At 36.8% G+C, this 6,433-nt stretch overlaps 1 non-coding gene across 1 annotated transcript; it reads right to left on the bottom strand.

The window, feature by feature from the left end:
* Positions 1-4,267: 4,267 nt before the first annotated feature.
* LOC145633342 (small nucleolar RNA R71) lies at positions 4,268-4,373 on the bottom strand. Its single transcript, XR_014112673.1, has one exon. It is a non-coding gene; the product is annotated as a small nucleolar RNA R71 (small nucleolar RNA).
* Between the last annotated feature and the right edge of the window lie 2,060 nt (positions 4,374-6,433).

Here is a 6,433-nt window from a genome sequence, read left to right on the forward strand (position 1 = left end):
TGTTCCCTTGGACGTCGAATATTATCATAGCAGGGAGGATAGTTTCGGGCGAAGCGATCTTCTAATTTGGAAGCAGTTACAGGCGTAGCGGTTTTCAAGCGGGATGACATTCTCTAGCTTGCAGGAGGTCATCAAAACAACAGTAGCAGCAACAATCGGTTACTTTCAGAGACGTGTGCTCGACGGTGCAAGATACGCGTTTCTTAACTCTTTTATCTGTTTAACTAATGCTAGTTTTGCAGGTATCGACGTTACAAGATTGATTTAGGATCGCAGAACGTTCTGAATCATTCTCCGTCCCTATCGATACTTTGGCTTTCGTTTTCGAAATTTGCGTTTCTCCAAACTCAGTCAAAGTGGGGGCTTCTGTAGACACCCATTTGTGTCTCCCCAAAACCAAACCCGGTGATGAGTGCCTTTCACGTCGAATCATAATCGAATGAAACGAAGTGTGGAAAGGTCTAGTGTTGCGGAAAGTTTTATTTCTTTTTCTCTTCTCCATGTTTTTGAAAACTTTATTTTTAAGAAAACAGCCAATCCAGTTTGGTTGGTCCATGATATGGGTCCAATAGTGGTGTAGTTGGATGGGGCTTGCAAAAACCTTTCCAACGATATATTATAAGCCCAATTCCGATGAATATTGAGGAAGTTATGGTCAATTTACTAAATTGGGCCCGGTTTGAGCTTTAAGTACGGCCTAATGATCTAGGGGAGGGCCTAATATAATTTATCATTCCTAATGTAATTAGGAATGGTTTTAGTCTTCTTGAACATTCTAGAAGGTTCTTATCATTCCTAATTCAATTAGGACTCTTCAGAGTTTTAATCAAGATCAAATAGCATTTTCGATTGAAATTATATTATTTTATCTTCCAGTACGGGAAATTTATCAGATTTTCAAAAACGCGTGGAAAATCAGTTTGGCGTCCAACCCCAGGCCTTGGCGCCTGGAACCAGGATTGGCGCCAGGTGCTAGCCATTGGCGCCTGGCGCTAGCCACTAGTCCTGGCGCCAACTAGCCAGGGCTGGCGCCAAGGTTGATTTTCGATCTTCAGACTCTGTTTTGTTAAATTATCTTTTTTGGATGATTTTCTCTATAAATATCGTATCTAGAACTCCGTTTTCATTCATCAACAAGCATCATCGATCATCAACTCTCTTTATTCACAAATCATTCATCAATTCTTTTCATTCATTCATTCATTCATCAACTTTCAATAATATTCATTCATTAGTATTCTCTTCTTTCTTTAATTCTTTAGAATATAAATTCTTTCTTGCCTTTTAATACAAAATTCCGCATTCACAAGATCTTGATACACCTAGCCATATTCGAAGTTGCCTTCGCCCTAGACGTGAAAGGTTTTAATTTCTGAGGGTTTGGTCCCAAATCTCTCTTTCAATTATTTAATTTAATTGCTTTGATTATTATTTTCCTTGAAGTTACTACCGTGTGTATTTTGTTATTAGAAAGAGGTACGAAGCATCAAAGTAAGTACTTTAATTGATTAATTGATTTATGATGTAGAAATCATGTTTATATTGTTATTATGATTCCTAGTATCATGTCTAGGCTAATTTTAATATTAAATATGATTGTTATGATGCTTCCTATGTTCTTCCTAATATTTATGATCGTTAGTATCATGTTAGGGCTAAAGGTTTGATTTTTATTGCTTAGTGACATGCTAGGGTTTGTTATTAATCTTGTTAGTATCATGCCTAGGATCTTGCTATGCTTTAACATGATTATGAATATTATTATTATTATTTTTATGATGATTATGATTATTATTATTATTCTTCATGATTATTATTGATTATTTATTATGTTGCTTGATACATATTATATTTATTATTTATTGCTTGATCACCTTTTATCGCATGTTAAAGGGAATTTGTACTTGTAATCATGCTTAATAAGATAATTAATAATCTTGTTAGGTTAATTGTGATTATAATTTAAGTGATCACCAATAATAGTTTATTTGTGCATTAAATTCAACCAACATAGATTAAACAGGTTTAGGGTTAATCCTATTGATTGTATGTTAGTCAGAAAGCGCACATGAATACGAGCAGAATAAAGTAGAGGCCTATTATTAGGGCAAGTTCAATCTCTTTTAGGTTGGATTTGTACCTTCATCCTCGAACCCTATTTTGGTTCATGACCTTATGGAGTTGACGATCTCTTGGATCGTTAAGGGGTGTAACCTTCACCTCGTGAACGGTTTACAAGTTCCTTAAAAACTTATTGGCGACTCTTTTGCTCTATCTTCTTCCCTTTTGGACGCCACCGTACTTTAGTGTATGATCACAGTGGGGTTCAAGCTAGTGGGATTTTAAAGGCTTGAAACTATTCCCTACAGTAATTAAGATCAAAACACAACTAATAAACAATTTCATCATGATCATATTAAGAAATCTAAAATCAATATAAAAATCAATCAAAATTCAATCAAACTTCAATCAAACATCAAACAATTAACAATCATATGAAAAAAAATGAAATCAACTAAAATAAAACTTATATTGAAATCAAAGATGAGTAAACCTTACAAAATTTGATCAAAGATCAATTTGAATGAAGAAATATTGAATCATCAACAATACACCATGAATTTCTCTCTCTTCAAATTAGAGCTTTGATCATATTTTGTAGAGAGAGAAACTCTAGTTTGAAGAGAGAGAAATTCATGGTGTATTGTTGATGATTCAAGATTTCTTCATTCAAATTGATCTTTGATCAAATTTTGTAAGGTTTACTCATCTTTGATTTCAATATATTGATTTCATTTGTTTTTCATATGATTGTTGATTGTTTGATGTTTGATTGAAGTTTGATTGAAGTTTCATTGATTTTTGTATTGATTTTAGATTTCTTAATATGATCATGATGAAATTGTTGATTAGTTGTGTTTTGATCTTAATTACCATGATTAGTGAGTAGTTTACTTGCTAGGGTAATTGTGAAGCATGTATGAGTAATGGATTAGTGTTAATTGGGGATAATTGATGGAGTTTATGATGTGATTAAACTTGGTTGATGAATCATGTGCATGTGTGTGATTAATTGAAGATTGGCCAACTTTGATTGTTGCACTAGATTGCATTGTAAGTTCACATTGATACGGACCATTGATTTGTGGCTTGCATTTACACGATTGAGGTGTCTTGTGATGTTTCCTAGCTAGAGTTTATCGTAGTTGACGCTAGTTAGACCTCTAGGAGAATAGCTTGATATGCTCTTTTGGTTTCATGATTGATTTTCTCTCACATTGATTGACTTAGCCTATTTGACCTCCCAATTAGACATCTTCATTATGAATGCATGTGGATCCTAGCCCTAGTGTTTATCATCTTTGATTTTCTACAAGTTTATCTGTTGTCATTAGCTCTAGTTTTAGCATACAACCCCACTTTCGATTCCGGAATAGCTTAGTGCAAGACAATAGACATTCAATCACTATTCCTTTGGGTTCGACCCTTGACTTGCTACTATACTTGTATAGGGGTTAGTTGAGTGTATAAATTTTGTTTGACCGGTTGGGGAGGGTAGTCCAACGACCTACCATTTCACCATCGATCAAAATGGAGCCGTTGCCGGGGAATGGTGTCTTGATAGTGTATTGTTGTTGAGTCTATTCCATTTTATTGAAAAACCACAAAAAGATTTTATTTCTTTCTTTTAGGCTACACCAGTAGCCGTGTTTCTAACAATTTCTTTTGAGATTTTCCATGCATAGCGCTCGTGATCGATCTTTTGTGCCTTTTGATCCGGAAATCGAGAGAACACTCTCAAGGAGAAGAATAGCAAATCGATCTTTGCAATATAGTTCTTCAAGTGAAGAGGAGTTTGAAGAAGAGATGCAAGAAGGAGGAATGGAAGAGAATCCAAGGGTAGCCTTGAAGGAGTTAGGTATTCCCGGTGCTTATAGGTTTGAGAGTGGGATTGCTCCGCCTACAACACCGACGAATGATTTCGAGATAAGACCGGCCATGATTACTTTGATAGAAAGGAGGCAATTTAGTGGAGCCAAGAGTGAGAGTCTGTTGAATAACCTAAAGGAATTTGAGAAGTATTGCAATACCATCAAGATGAACGACATTTCACAAGAGTTCATTCAGCTAAAGTTGTTTCCCTTTTCTCTCATTGGTCGTGCATTAGAGTGGTTGGATAAAGAGGTTAAGCCTAATTCGCTTAGAACATGGGATGATGTTACTAGAGCTTTCTTGTCTCGCTTTTACCTACAAAAGAAGACGGCGGAGGCTAGGGCATTAATCCAAGGATTCAAGCAAAGGCCTAATGAGAATCTCTATGAGGCATGGGAGAGGTTCAAGGAGTACCAAAGAGAATGTCCACATCATGGGATTCCTACTTATCAAGTGATCCAAATTTTCTATGGAGCCTTGAGTGCTCAAGGCACGTCATGCCTAGATGGAGGAGCCGGTGGTCCTATAATGAATAGGACGGAGGAAGAAGTGGTAGACATAATTAAGGATGTTGTGAGATACTATAGAGATTGGCAAGAAGGAGAGAGAGAGAGAGTCTACTAGCAAGAGTGGCTCAACGGTCTATTCGGTGGATCACCTCAATGCAATCAACAACTTGTCATCCCAAATTTCAAATCTAGGGAAAGAGATGACATCAATCAAAGTGAAGCTTGAGAGTGTGTCCGCGAATTCTTTGAGTCTTCCCTCCCAAACCAAAGGGAGAGGTACAATCTCTAACTCTTCTCCTTCTACTTCTAATAACATGCCAAGTGGTTGTGTGTTTTGTGATTTATGTGGTTCTTATGATCATGATTCTTCCATGTGTTCACAAGCTTTTGTTGATGGATGTGATGATGTTGAAAATAATGAATGTGAACATGTGAACTTTGTGTCTAATGCTAATGGTGGTCAAAGGTTTGAAGGACCTAAGAACTTTGGTAATAGGAATTCTCACCCTCAAGGAGGTGGTTTCGATAATTATAATAATGGAGGATATAGGAACCAAGGAAAACAAGGTTTCCGAGGTAACTATAACCACCAAGGTTATAATAATCAAAACTCAAGCCATGGGTATGGTAATCGAGGCCAATCTCAAGGTTTTGGTAACCATTACCATAATGGTGGCAATAGTCAAGGTAGAGGGAGTTGGAACAACAACCAAAATAGGGGAAATTTTCAAAACAACAATCAAAGGGGACCCCTTACCGGTTTTGCTCCAAAGTCCCAATCCAATGGTTAAAATTCTTATTCCCAACCATCATCTTTTAAGACAAATTTGGAAGAATTGATTGATAATCAAACTAAGATCATTAACACCTATATGGAGGTTAGTGAGAAGAAGTTTAATGAGATAATGACTCATAATAAGATGCTTGAGACACAAATAACCCAACTTGCAATCACTCTTAAGGATTATGCTAGTCCTTCCTCTTTGCCTTCTCAAGGGGTGGAACCGAAGAAACCCGTGTATTCCGTAATCACTAGGTGTGGGAGAGTCCTTAGTGAGGGAGTTTCTAGTTCCATAGAGGAAGATGAGGAGAGGAGTGTTTTGATGGAGGAAGATGAGAGGGTTGTGTCCAAGGATTTCTATTGTGAGGAGGAGCAAAAGAAAAAGAAGGTTGATGAGAAGACGTGTGAGGAGGTAAGATTTCCCGATCTACCCTATCCTCAAAAGTTCTAGAGGCATAAGATGGATGAACAATTTGGGAATTTCCTTGAAATGCTTAAAGAAGTTCATGTTTCCATCCCTTTTACCGAATTTATTCCCCAAATACCTAGATATTCCAAGTTTCTTAAGGAAATTATAGAAGGGAAGGGGGATTGTAATGAGGTCAATTCGGTGGAAGGAGGGAAATGTTTTAGTGCTCTTATCCATGGGAATCTACCGGAAAAGTTGGAGGATCCGGGGAATTTTTCTATCCCTTGCAAAATCAAGAAGTTGATGTTTGAGAATGGTCTTTGTGACTTCGGAGCTAGTGTGAGTATCATGCCTTATTCGGTTTTCAAAAGACTCAATTTAGGTGAGCTTCATGATTCCAAGAAGGTTAGAAAAAGGAAAAAGTTGAGAAAAGAAAAATGTGGTTTTGAGAAGTGATTCATGGAAGTTTCATCAAGCAACGAAGGAAGGTTGCTAAAAAATAAAGAAGATTTTGCTCTATCTACTACCTTGAAAAAGGTGGTGTTCTTTGACCCTCCATGATTTGGTGGAAGGGTCGAGCTTAGGACCTTAAGCAAGCGCTTCCCGGGAGGCAACCCGGAGTTTCTAACCTTTCCTTTTGATTTTTGAATTTTTCTTGTTTTTCCTTCTTTTATTTCCTTTTCTTTTCTTTCACTTTTCTACTTGTTTGAATTTGTAGGATGAACTTTTCGGGATTGGATTTCTCCAAGAAAGCATGTTGAATGGAAGGTGTTTTGTGGTATTTGTCATGATCATGTTCGA

The sequence above is a fragment of the Chenopodium album genome, chromosome 5, assembly GCF_948465745.1.
Source record: "Chenopodium album chromosome 5, dcCheAlbu1.1, whole genome shotgun sequence".
Classification (NCBI taxonomy): Eukaryota; Viridiplantae; Streptophyta; class Magnoliopsida; order Caryophyllales; family Amaranthaceae; genus Chenopodium; species Chenopodium album.